The 12,500-nt window shown below is 44.1% G+C and overlaps 1 non-coding gene and 1 pseudogene across 1 annotated transcript in view; both read right to left on the reverse strand.

The window, feature by feature from the left end:
• Positions 1-142, reverse strand: part of LOC142355198 (large subunit ribosomal RNA) — a 3,522-nt gene extending 3,380 nt beyond the window's left edge. The window contains exon 1 of the ribosomal RNA XR_012761174.1: positions 1-142. This exon is cut by the window's left edge and continues 3,380 nt beyond it. This is a non-coding gene — a ribosomal RNA (large subunit ribosomal RNA).
• Positions 143-1,825: 1,683 nt separating this feature from the next.
• On the reverse strand, positions 1,826-1,977 carry LOC142355197 (5.8S ribosomal RNA; annotated as a pseudogene).
• Between the last annotated feature and the right edge of the window lie 10,523 nt (positions 1,978-12,500).

The raw sequence follows: 12,500 nt of genomic DNA on the forward strand, positions 1-12,500 counted from the left end.
CACCGAGAAATGTTGCCATTTCTCTTCCCGATGAGCTTTTCCCTGTTCATTCGCCATTACTAAGGGATTCTCAGTTGATTTCTTTTCCTCCCCTTACTGATATGCTTAAGTTAAGGGGGTTCTCTCGCCCAATTCAGGTTATGTAGTTGATTGTCTCTTAATTGGTTCACTGACCAATATGAGACAGAAACCGATTCAGCAGTTTTGTTCGCTACTACTATCAAACACAGGTCGAAGTTTCCATTCAGTCATTAATTCCAACTTTCAAATGTTGTTGTTTCAGCTTTCGCTTACTAGAAGCAACATAATACTCGCTGCAATACAGACCTCGGGAAACCCTCACCGTGAATAAGGTTCACTCACATATTTCACTACATTTTGCGTGGGATTGGAGATGAGGCTACTCGTTCTTGCTCAGTACTAGGCTGAAAATTAACGAAACTTCGTTACAAACGTTCACATGTTGATGTTTCCGCTTTCGCGTACTCGAAACAACATAATACTAGTCTTTGTAATTTAGTTTCATAATTTCAACTGTTCTCATGCAGAATTTTTGCTCATTCTTATCCCAAATTTTGACCTGGCTACTAGTTACACTCCTTGTACTTATTGCAAAATGACCACAAATTTCAACAGCTTTCACATGTTGCTGTTTCGGCTTTCGCTTACTACAGTCAACATAATACTCGTTGCAAAATAAGTGCTCGGCATCTGCAATTTTCCAAAGACGAAGTTTCGCCAGTTCAATTTTCGCTCGCCAATTATGGCTACTAATTCACACGGTACTGAGCTCAACAACATTAAATTTGTTCAGCAAGACTTTCACATGTTGATGTTTTGGCTTTCGCCTACTAGAAGCAACATAATACTCGTCTTGTTAGCTCATTCAATGAGAATAGCTTTTCCCGTTGAGAATTTTTGCCTTCAATTGGCGTTGTAGTGAGTTTGGCTACTCAGATCACCAAATACTTGTGACAATTCGAACCAGAAATGTTTTCAATTTTCACATGCTGATGTTTCGGATTCAACCTACTAGAAGCAGCATAATACTTGTATTCAACAATTTCTGTATCAAATCCCAGTTTTCTCTGGTGCATCTTTGCCAAACTATTCCAAACTGCCTGAGTCTGAATACCAATTACAGGTACTAGTAAATGCACGTTACTAAGGACTATATAGTTCTAGGTTACTGTACACAACGACGTTCACATGTTGATGTTTCAGCTGCCGCTTACTAGAAACAACATAATACTTATCGTGCATACCTTTCCATAACTTGTCCTTTTCAGATGCATTAGTTTCCCTTTGTCTTGGCTTCTACAGTCAGACTGGCTACTAGTAACAGCACAGTACTAATCACATATCGTTCTACAGTTTGCAGACAACTTTCACATGTTGATGTTTCAGCTTTCGCCTACTAGAAACAACATAATACTCGCTGTATACATTTGTAGTTCTCTATGTAACTTTCATGTGAAGAAGTTTCGCCAGTCTTTTTGACTGTCTCAAATCTGAGTCATGCTTAGGCTACTAGTTGCTTCATAGTACTTATCGCCTCGAGATCATTGAACAAAACTTGATTTTCACATGTTGCTGTTTCAGCTTCCGCTTACTAGAAACAACATAATACTAGTCTCATTAAGTTCCGTCTCTTTGCAATTTTCTTATGAAGAAAATTCGCCATCACAATGACTCCAGCAGTTCTTGATCAAGGAATGCAATCATTGATCAGAATGCTATTATTTGAATCGGTTCTGCTTTAAGTGTTCCAATTTTATTGGAAGCACCAACAATAGAACATCAATGTGTTCAATCGAGAGTTATATAACCCTGAATCGGACGCAGTCAACAGCCGAAGCCGAGACCGCCTTTTGCGTTAGAGAGGTCGGTAAACAAATCTTGCGATTCATACCGAATTAACACATATAGCTGTGCTCCTCTTCGTAAAGCGAGCCAAGTGATCCCCTGTTGAAGGATGTATTTGGACCAATCTAGTAGCATTTGGTTTCCAACAAGCTCTCCCAAGTTAGCTTACTTATTGGGCTTTTCAACCAATTCGGTTGGCTACAAGCATCATCAAAGTACTAGCCACAGTTTGATCGCAAAATTCTACGACTTTCACATGTTGATGTTTCGGCTTGCGCTTAGCCTACTATAAGCAACATAATACTAGTCATATCATAGAGCGTGATCAGCTTGTGACGTTCTCATGATGAAGTTTCACCAACAGTGTCTCACTTCGAGCTTAAATCCAGCTACTAGTAACTACACAGTACTGACTGCAACGATAACTTTTATCTATACCTTTCACATGCTGCGCTTTCGGCCAGGGCCTACTAACGTCAACATAATACTCGATATAAACTTTTGTTCATGATGCAGCTTCCCCATGCAGAAGTTTCGCCTTCAAATGCTCTCTTGGCCATATGACGTAAGAAAAGGTTACTAGTAACATCACAGTACTAGCCACAGTTTGATTGCAAAATTCTACGACTTTCACATGTTGATGTTTCGGCTTGCGCTTAGCCTACTAGAAGCAACATAATACTAGTCATATCATAGAGCGTGATCAGCTTGTGACGTTCTCATGATGAAGTTTCACCAACAGTGTCTCATTTCGAGCTTAAATCCAGCTACTAGTAACTACACAGTACTGACTGCAACGCTAACTTTTATCTATACCTTTCACATGCTGCGCTTTCGGCCAGGGCCTACTAACGTCAACATAATACTCGATATAAACTTTTGTTCATGATGCAGCTTCCCCATGCAGAAGTTTCGCCTTCAAATGCTCTCTTGGCCATATGACGTAACACAAGGTTACTAGTAACATCACAGTACTAGCCACAATTTGATCGCAAAATTCTACGACTTTCACATGTTGATGTTTCGGCTTGCGCTTAGCCTACTAGAAGCAACATAATACTAGTCATATCATGGAGCGTGATCAGCTTGTGACGTTCTCATGATGAAGTTTCACCAACAGTGTCTCATTTCGAGCTTAAATCCAGCTACTAGTAACTACACAGTACTGACTGCAACGATAACTTTTATCTATACCTTTCACATGCTGCGCTTTCGGCCAGGGCCTACTAATGTCAACATGATACTCGATATAAACTTTTGTTCATGATGCAGCTTCCCCATGCAGAAGTTTCGCCTTCAAATGCTCTCTTGGCCATATGACGTAACACAAGGTTACTAGTAACATCACAGTACTAGCCACAATTTGATCGCAAAATTCTACGACTTTCACATGTTGATGTTTCGGCTTGCGCTTAGCCTACTAGAAGCAACATAATACTAGTCATATCATAGAGCTTGATCAGCTTGTGACATTCTCATGATGAAGTTTCACCAACAGTGTCTCATTTTGAGCTTAAATCCAGCTACTAGTAACTACACAGTACTGACTGCAACAATAACTTTTATCTATACCTTTCACATGCTGCGTTTTCGGCCAAGGCCTACTAACGTCAACATAATACTCGATATAAAATTTTGATCATGATGCAGCTTTCCCATGCAGAAGTTTCGCCTTCAAATGCTCTCTTGGCCATATGACGGAACACCAGGTTACTAGTAACATCACAGTACTAGCCACAGTTTGATTGCAAAATTCTACGACTTTCACATGTTGATGTTTCGGCTTGCGCTTAGCCTACTAGAAGCAACATAATACTAGTCATATCATAGAGCGTGATCAGCTTGTGACGTTCTCATGATGAAGTTTCACCAATAGTGTTTCATTCGAATTGGTTCTGCTTTAAGCTCTCCAATTGTTTTGGATGAACCAGTTTTGCCCTTCGAAGCCACTTTTGTGAGCTTTTGTGGGTCTTTACCAAGAGGATATACCTCAAGGCCTCTTTCAATTCCTTTAAGTTCTTTCAACTCCTTTACAGTTTCTAGGTTCACATAGCTGCAAACCTTATTTCTAGTTTTAAGTCTGGCCAACTTGGGGAGAGTTGGTGCAGACCGTGACCAATTCTAGTAGGATGCCACAACAAGAATGTGATCAACTTAGCTTGTCGATGAACCTGCCCCACATTCAAACAACTCTATCGCCTTTTCCTCGTATAGTTATATGCGAGGGCCTCTCATAGAGAGCGCTGTTAGCAACCTTTTCCACATAGACGATAAAGTTGTGAGTGTTTTGCACATGGCTGTTGTCATCACCACGTGACGAGTCAACTCAGCTTGACTCTCTACACTCCGACAAGCTTTGCACATACGCCTTTAGTTCAGTATGTGTCTTTAATCTGACTCCGGTGCCTCAAGCCGGAAAAATTGTCAGATTATGATCATTATCGGTTAGTCATCCCGATGCAAGATCGTATCGTACTGTCTTTGTCTACCTCCAGATTCCGAAGAACAGGAGGAGACTCTCCCAGACCTACATATCTGGGAGAATGTTCAGAGGGCGAGAAGCTGTGGATTACTCTCCCCTAAGAACTGACTAAACTTTACCCTCGTCCAAGGTAAGTTTATTTTAGCTAGCCTTCTATGTAAAGGATCTGAGGCTAAGCTGTGTTTTTTCGAGCCTTTGGCTCGGAGCAAGTTCAGTGGGCGCCCCGAGTAGCTCAACTCTTTCCCACTGAACAGCGCAACGCTCTGTCACTCGCTGGGATTTTTGCGTGTCGGTTCTAACCACGCGACTTGTGGACCTTTTTAGGCCTTTTTCATTCACAAGTCTATAGCTGGGCTTCTATAACCCAGCTTCTGAGATCTAGATAGCTGCAGTTCTGCTAGGCTGCTTTTGCTAACTAGTCTCCCTTTAAGCAGTCCCTTGCCATGACTGCTGAACTATGTATCCACACAAGTAGTTTTTGAGCTCGATACATAATTCGAGATTGGTTGCCAAGCAATCTCTAGCGACAGAGCGTCATGCGCACTACAGACATGGCCTCTACCAGCAGCCATGCCCGAAGGAATCAATCACTGATCCTTCCGCAGGTTCCCCTACGGAAACCTTGTTACGACTTTTACTTCCTCTAGACAATTAAGCTCGATCCGCTTCATCCCGTTGCCGGAGACCGAAGTCCCAACAGTAGGAATTTGCAATTCTTGCTTAACTATCCAATCAGTAGTAGCGACGGGCGGTGTGTACAAAGGGCAGGGACGTAATCCCTATGAGTTGTTGACTCATAAGTACCAGGAATTCCTGGTTCACGTCTGCAAGTTACAACAGACGATCCCCTTGAAGCGCTGTACTTTTCTCTGATTGCCCAGTCCATTTCGGACCAAGGGCTGAGTACTCAATCTAAAAGTACACAGTGTAGCGCGCGTGCAGTCCAGAACATCTAAGGGCATCACAGACCTGTTATAGCCTCACTTCATCTGCGGTATTTAATTCCGCATAGTTCCTCTAAGAAGTGTTTGAATTCACATATAGTGAATTTCATTATTTAGATGGAGAAGATCTCGTTCGTTATCGGAATTAACCAGACAGATCACTCCACTAACTAAGAACGGCCATGCACCACCGCCCATATAATCATGAAAGATATTCAATCTGTCAATCCTTAAGATGTCTGGACCGGGTGAGTTTTCCCGTGTTGAGTCAAATTAAGCCGCAGGCTCCACTCCTGGTGGTGCCCTTCCGTCAATTCCTTTAAGTTTCGATTTTGCAACCATACTTCCCCCGGAACCAATAAACTTTGGTTTCCCGGTTAATCTCTTGCCAAGTCAAGATCGACTTTGACAAATTGTAGGTTGGTATAGTTTATGGTCAGAATTACGAGGGTATCTAATCCTCTTCAATACTCTGACTTTCGTTCTTGATTAATGAAAACATTCTTGGCAAATGCTTTCGCAGTAGTTTGTCTTGCCACGATCCAAGAATTTCACCTCTAACGTAGCAATACAAATGCCCCCGTCTGTTCCTTTCAATCATTACCGCACTCAGCCAACCGGCATCAATCGAGTAGCGGGTCATTCTCCATTATTCCATGCTTTATTATTCGATCCCAAAGGATGCTTTGAACACTCTAATTTTCTCAGGGTGAAAACACCGTTTCCACAGTTCGTCACATTTAAGTGCAAACTATTTCTTCGATGCGAAGGATGAGCGGAACGAGTCAACAGATTTAACTGAAGACCATGTTGCCGTTCTACTCAAACAGATCCAACTATGAGCTTTTTAAACGCAGCAACTATTGCATACGCTTGTAGAGGCTGGTATTACCGCGGCTGCTGGCACCAGACTTGCCCTCTACTCGTTCATCAATGGAGCTTTTAAGTCCATTCCATTCTGATTACAAACCATAAAGGTTCATATCATTATTTCTAGTCACTACCTCCTCGTGCGGAGAGTGGGTAATTTGCGTGCCTGCTGCCTTCCTTGGATGTGGTAGCCGTTTCTAAGGCTCCCTCTCCGGAATCGAACCCTGATTCCCCGTTACCCGTCACAACCATGGTAGTCCGTTACACTACCATCATAGGTTGATAGGTCAGAAATTCGGAAGTTCCGTCCCCAAGCCGAAGCTATCTGGGATCTTTCAGTTACTAGGACTCATCACGGGATGTGTCTGTACTTAGCAAATCACCCGGTGTAGTCTTGTAAAAGTCTCCGACAGTGTCGGACAATCAGCATGCATTAGCTGCAGGGTTACCGCAGTTATTCATTTAGCTTGCAAATCAACTAATAGATAGTAACTGATTTAATGAGCCATTCGCGGTTCCACTTTTTCAAGCTTCGCTTGCACATGCATGGCTTAGTCTTTCAGACAAGCATATGGCAACTGACAGGATCAATCAGTTTAATTGTACTTTGAACAATCTTTCGATTTGTTCGAATTTAGAAAGACATAGCCTTGCGGCCTCGTCAATCTTGCTTTGAGCTTTTTAAATCACGAAGAGTTTCAATGCATGCTTTGGCATGGCTACTAGTTACTACACAGTACTCTACACACTTAGAGTTACCCACGATTACACATTTCACATGCTGATGTTTCGGCTCGCGCGTACTAGAAACAGCATAATACTATGTGTACTGGTAGATAGCGCTCTGTGAGCATTTCCCATGAGCAGGTTTTGCCCTCCAAATCTCTGTTCTACTGTTACCAATACCGGCTAACAACTGTATCATACTAGGGAGAATTGACTCATGATTTAAAAACCAGATGTTCACATGTCGATGTTTCGGCTCTCGCCTACTAGAAACAACATAATACTAGTCTGTTAAAAATCTCAATCACGCCGCCTCTTCAGATACAGAAGTTTTACCTTTTATTGGTTAGAGAACAGCTTTCCAGCTGTCGACATGGTTACTAGTAACAACACCGTACTCAACACAAAAACTTTTCAACTTCACAACTTTCACATGCTGATGTTTCTGCTTTCGCATACTAGAAACAGCATAATACTTATTGTTTTGTCAAGTAATTTGTGTGTCTTTCCCATGTGAAGTTTCACCGGTCAACAATGTTTCCCTGACCAATTACGGCTACTAGTAGCTGTATAATACTAGGGAAAATGATTGAGGATTTAATATCAGATTTTCACATGTTGATGTTTCGGCTTTCGCCTACTAGAAACAACATAATACTAGTCTGCTAAGAAATCTCGCTCAAATTGCCTTTTCACATACAGAAGTTTCACCTTCTATTGGTTAGAGAACAGTTCTCAGCTGTCGACATGGTTACTAGTAACAACATCGTACTCAACACAAAAATTCTTCAACTTCACAACTTTCACATGCTGATGTTTCTGCTTTCGCGTACTAGAAACAGCATAATACTTATTGCTTTGTCAAGAAGTGTGTGTGTCTTTCCCATGCGAAAGTTTCACCGGTCAGCAATAATTGCCGTGTCCAATTAAGGTTACTCATAGCTGTATAATACTAGGGAAAATGATTGAGGATTTAATATCAGATTTTCACATGTTGATGTTTCGGCTTTCGCCTACTAGAAACAACATAATACTAGTCTGCTAATAAATCTCGCTCAAATTGCCTTTTCACATACAGAAGTTTCACCTCTTCTTGGTCACTGTACAGATGATGCTGTCTGTTCTTTATTTGGTTCTGCTTATTATAAGGAGGGGCATCACTCCTTCCTCCTTGGTTTGCATGCATTAAGCCTGCTTTGTGAAAAGCGTATCTTTCTAGCTTTTCTTCGCCTTACTCGAGTAGGACGATACAATCCAGACATTAGTCAGTCTTGGTGTAAAGTCACTGAGTATTATTCGGTTCTGCTTTATTCAGCAATATGCTGTATAATTGTTGTAATTTGCGAACATATTTGTTCTCAGTTCCGAACTACTAGCGACGACAGATTACCAGCGGTCATGAGCCATCAAGGTAGTTCTTTGGTGCATCAAGTAGAGAGGTGCCATCAAACAACACTTCCCTAATAATGCTACACACATAGAATTTGCTACAGTGCAGCTTTTTACTTTGCAAAATTTGCGCACAAATTTTGCATAGAATAAATGTTTTATCAAGATTTTTAGATCCCCTCCCTTGAGAGAACGTTACTCCTTTAAGTGAACACCCCGCGGCGTCCTGTTGTTATTGCTTATAACCATTTCGCAAGCCGGAGGCATAATGCACTACGCAAGCCGCTACTTTGGCACAGAGGCACCTAGTTTTACACCCGGGACTTCAGGTGGCCCAGTTTTACACCCAGTACAGCGGTGCCAGTTGGTAACCCGGTGGATCCTCGGAGACCAGACATGATCATAGATCAAACCCGATGTATGCTACTCCTGAACGTATAGTATCTCCACTGTGCAATGAAATTATCGTTCGTTTCGGGCCTTCCTATACGTTCAGCAGACAATCGCTAGGAATTCACCTCGTGACCCGTGGTGACCACACTGGATTTCAAGTTTATTGATTTGGACAGACCTGTCATTTATTTTGCTTTTCAGCTTCAGTTCTGCTCGATCTAGCTTGCCTAAGGCTTGATCTCGCTTTGCTCACCCCTGTAGGAGCCTCTACTAGTACCACTCGGAGTAATGGGGAATCCACCAGACCTAATCGATGAATGCCATCAAACAACAAACATCATACCCGGCTTCATCAGGCATATTTTATTACTTCCGAGAGGTACTTTAGTATCAGATCTTTCTCCATGCCTCTTATGAGGACCCGTCAGACCTTTCGGTTTATCGTTTAGCTTCAGTCCTGCTCGATCTAGCTTTCCCAAGGCTCGATCTAGCTCTATTCGCCCCACTAGAGGGCTCTCTAAGACCCCTCGGTCTTAGTGTTAGCTCCGGTACTGCTCGGTCGTGCTTGCTGAAGGCCCGACCCAGCTTTAGTTAGATTCTCGTACTTTCTCTTGGCCTCTCTAGGAGGACCAGACAGACCTCTCGGTCTATCGTTTAGCTTCAGTCCTGCTCGATCTAGCTTGCCCAAGGCTTGATCAAGCTCTATTCGCCCCGCTAGAGGGCTCTCTAAGACCCCTCGGTCTTAGTGTTATCTTCTGTAATGCCTAACCAAGCTTACTACAGGCCTTGGTCAGGTCTTTATCGGTCACCGATTAGTAACAGACCAATCATAGGGCCTTCCACCCTATCCGGGTTGAGGTCTTTAGTCCAGCCATATTTTGACAAGACACCTCTCCCTAATAATGCCCCACACATAGAATTACTGTCCATGCAGCATTTAACTTGTGTTTTTTTCTAAAATTTGATTTTCACTTTTTGGAGGTTCATTTGCTCCTCTGACACTCTTTCAGCTTCAATCTTACTCGATCTAGCTTTCCCAAGGCTCGATCTAGCTCTATTCGCCCCACTAGAGGGCTCTCTAAGACACTTCGGTCTTAGTGTTAGCTCCGGTCTTGCTCAATCGTGCTTGCTGAAGGCGCGATCAAGCTTTAGTTAGCTTCTCGTACTTCCTCTTGGCCTCTCTAGGAGGACCAGACAGACCTCTCGGTCTATCGTTTAGCTTCAGTCCTGCTCGATCTAGCTTTCCCAAGGCTCGATCTAGCTCTATTCGCCCTGCTAGAGGGCTCTCTAAGACCCCTCGGTCTTAGTGTTAGCTCCGGTACAGCTCGGTCGTGCTTGCTGAAGGCCCGATCAAGCTTTAGTTAGATTCTCGTACTTTCTCTTGGCCTCTCTAGGAGGACCAGACAGACCTCTCGGTCTATCGTTTAGCTTCAGTCCTGCTTGATCTAGCTTTCCCAAGGCTCGATCTAGCTCTATTCGCCCTGCTAGAGGGCTCTCTAAGACCCCTCGGTCTTAGTGTTAGCTCCGGTACAGCTCGGTCGTGCTTGCTGAAGGCCCGATCAAGCTTTAGTTAGCTTCTCGTACTTTCTCTTGGCCTCTCTAGGAGGACCAGACAGACCTCTCGGTCTATCGTTTAGCTTCAGTCCTGCTCGATCTAGCTTTCCCAAGGCTCGATCTAGATCTATTCGCCCTGCTAGAGGGCTCTCTAAGACCCCTCGGTCTTAGTGTTAGCTCCGGTACAGCTCGGTCGTGCTTGCTGAAGGCCTGATCAAGCTTTAGTTAGCTTCTCGTACTTTCTCTTGGCCTCTCTAGGAGGACCAGACAGACCTTTCGGTCTCTTGCTTAGCTTCAGTCCTGCTCGATCTAGCTTTCCCAAGGCTCGATCTAGCTCTATTCGCCCCGCTAGAGGGCTCTCTAAGACCCCTCGGTCTTAGTGTTAACTCCTGTAATGCCTAACCAAGCTTACTACAGGCCTTGGTCAGGTCTTTATCGGTCACCGATTAGTAACAGACCGATCATGGGGCCTTCCACCCTATCCGGGTTGAGGTCTTTAGTCCAGCCATATTTTGACAAGACACCTCCCCCTAATAATGCCCCACACATAGAAATACTGTCCATGCAGTATTTAACTTGTGTTTTTTCTAAAATTTGATTTTCACTTTTTGGAGGTTCATTTGCTCCTCTGACACTCTTTCAGCTTCAATCTTACTCGATCTAGCTTTCCCAAGGCTCGATCTAGCTCTATTCGCCCCACCAGAGGGCTCTCTAAGACACTTCGGTCTTAGTGTTAGCTCCGGTCTTGCTCAATCGTGCTTGCTGAAGGCGCGATCAAGCTTTAGTTAGCTTCTCGTACTTTCTCTTGGCCTCTCTAGGAGGACCAGACAGACCTCTCGGTCTATCGTTTAGCTTCAGTCCTGCTCGATCTAGCTTTCCCAAGGCTCGATCTAGCTCTATTCGCCCCGCTAGAGGGCTCTCTAAGACCCCTCGGTCTTAGTGTTAGCTCCGGTACAGCTCGGTCGTGCTTGCTGAAGGCCCGATCAAGCTTTAGTTGGCTTCTCGTACTTTCTCTTGGCCTCTCTAGGAGGACCAGACAGACCTCTCGGTCTCTTGCTTAGCTTCAGTCCTGCTCGATCTAGCTTGCCCAAGGCTTGATCAAGCTCTATTCGCCCCGCTAGAGGGCTCTCTAAGACCCCTCGGTCTTAGTGTTAGCTCCGGTACAGCTCGGTCGTGCTTGCTGAAGGCCCGATCAAGCTTTAGTTAGCTTCTCGTTTTTTCTCTTGGCCTCTCTAGGAGGACCAGACAGACCTCTCGGTCTATCGTTTAGCTTCAGTCCTGCTCGATCTAGCTTTCCCAAGGCTCGATCTAGCTCTATTCGCCCCGCTAGAGGGCTCTCTAAGACCCCTCGGTCTTAGTGTTAGCTCCGGTACAGCTCGGTCGTGCTTGCTGAAGGCCCGATCAAGCTTTAGTTGGCTTCTCGTACTTTCTCTTGGCCTCTCTAGGAGGACCAGACAGACCTCTCGGTCTATCCTTTAGCTTCAGTCCTGCTCGATCTAGCTTTCCCAAGGCTCGATCTAGCTCTATTCGCCCCGCTAGAGGGCTCTCTAAGACCCCTCGGTCTTAGTGTTATCTCCTGTAATGCCTAACCAAGCTTACTACAGGCCTTGGTCAGGTCTTTATCGGTCACCGATTAGTAACAGACCGATCATAGGGCCTTCCACCCTATCTGGGTTGAGGTCTTTAGTCCAGCCATATTTTGACAAGACACCTCCCCCTAATAATGCCCCACACATAGAATTACTGTTTATGCAGCTTTTCACTTGTGAAATTTTTAATTTTCGCAATTATTATAGAATAAGTGTTTGCGCAGCTTTTCATAGGTCGAGCTCTAGCTAGCTAGCTCAAGCTAGCTAGCTAGCTCAAGCTCAAGCTATCTAGCTCAAGCTCAAGCCAGCTAGCTCAAGCTCAAGCTAGCTAGCTAGCTCAAGCTCAAGCTAGCTAGCTAGCTCAAGCTCAAGCTAGCTAGCTCAAGCTCAAGCTAGCTAGCTCAAGCTCAAGCTAGCTAGCTAGCTCAAGCTCAAGCTCAAGCTAGCTAGCTCAAGCTCAAGCTCAAGCTAGCTAGCTAGCTCAAGCTCAAGCTAGCTAGCTAGCTCAAGCTCAAGCTAGCTAGCTAGCTCAAGCTCAAGCTAGCTAGCTCAAGCTCAAGCTCAAGCTCAAGCTAGCTAGCTAGCTCAAGCTAGCTAGCTAGCTCAAGCTCAAGCTAGCTAGCTAGCTCAAGTTCAAGCTAGCTAGCTAGCTCAAGCTCAAGCTAGCTAGCTAGCTCAAGCTCAAGC

This window comes from Convolutriloba macropyga, unplaced genomic scaffold, assembly GCF_964194025.1.
Source record: "Convolutriloba macropyga unplaced genomic scaffold, txConMacr16.3 SCAFFOLD_2069, whole genome shotgun sequence".
NCBI lineage: Eukaryota > Metazoa > Xenacoelomorpha > Acoela > Convolutidae > Convolutriloba > Convolutriloba macropyga.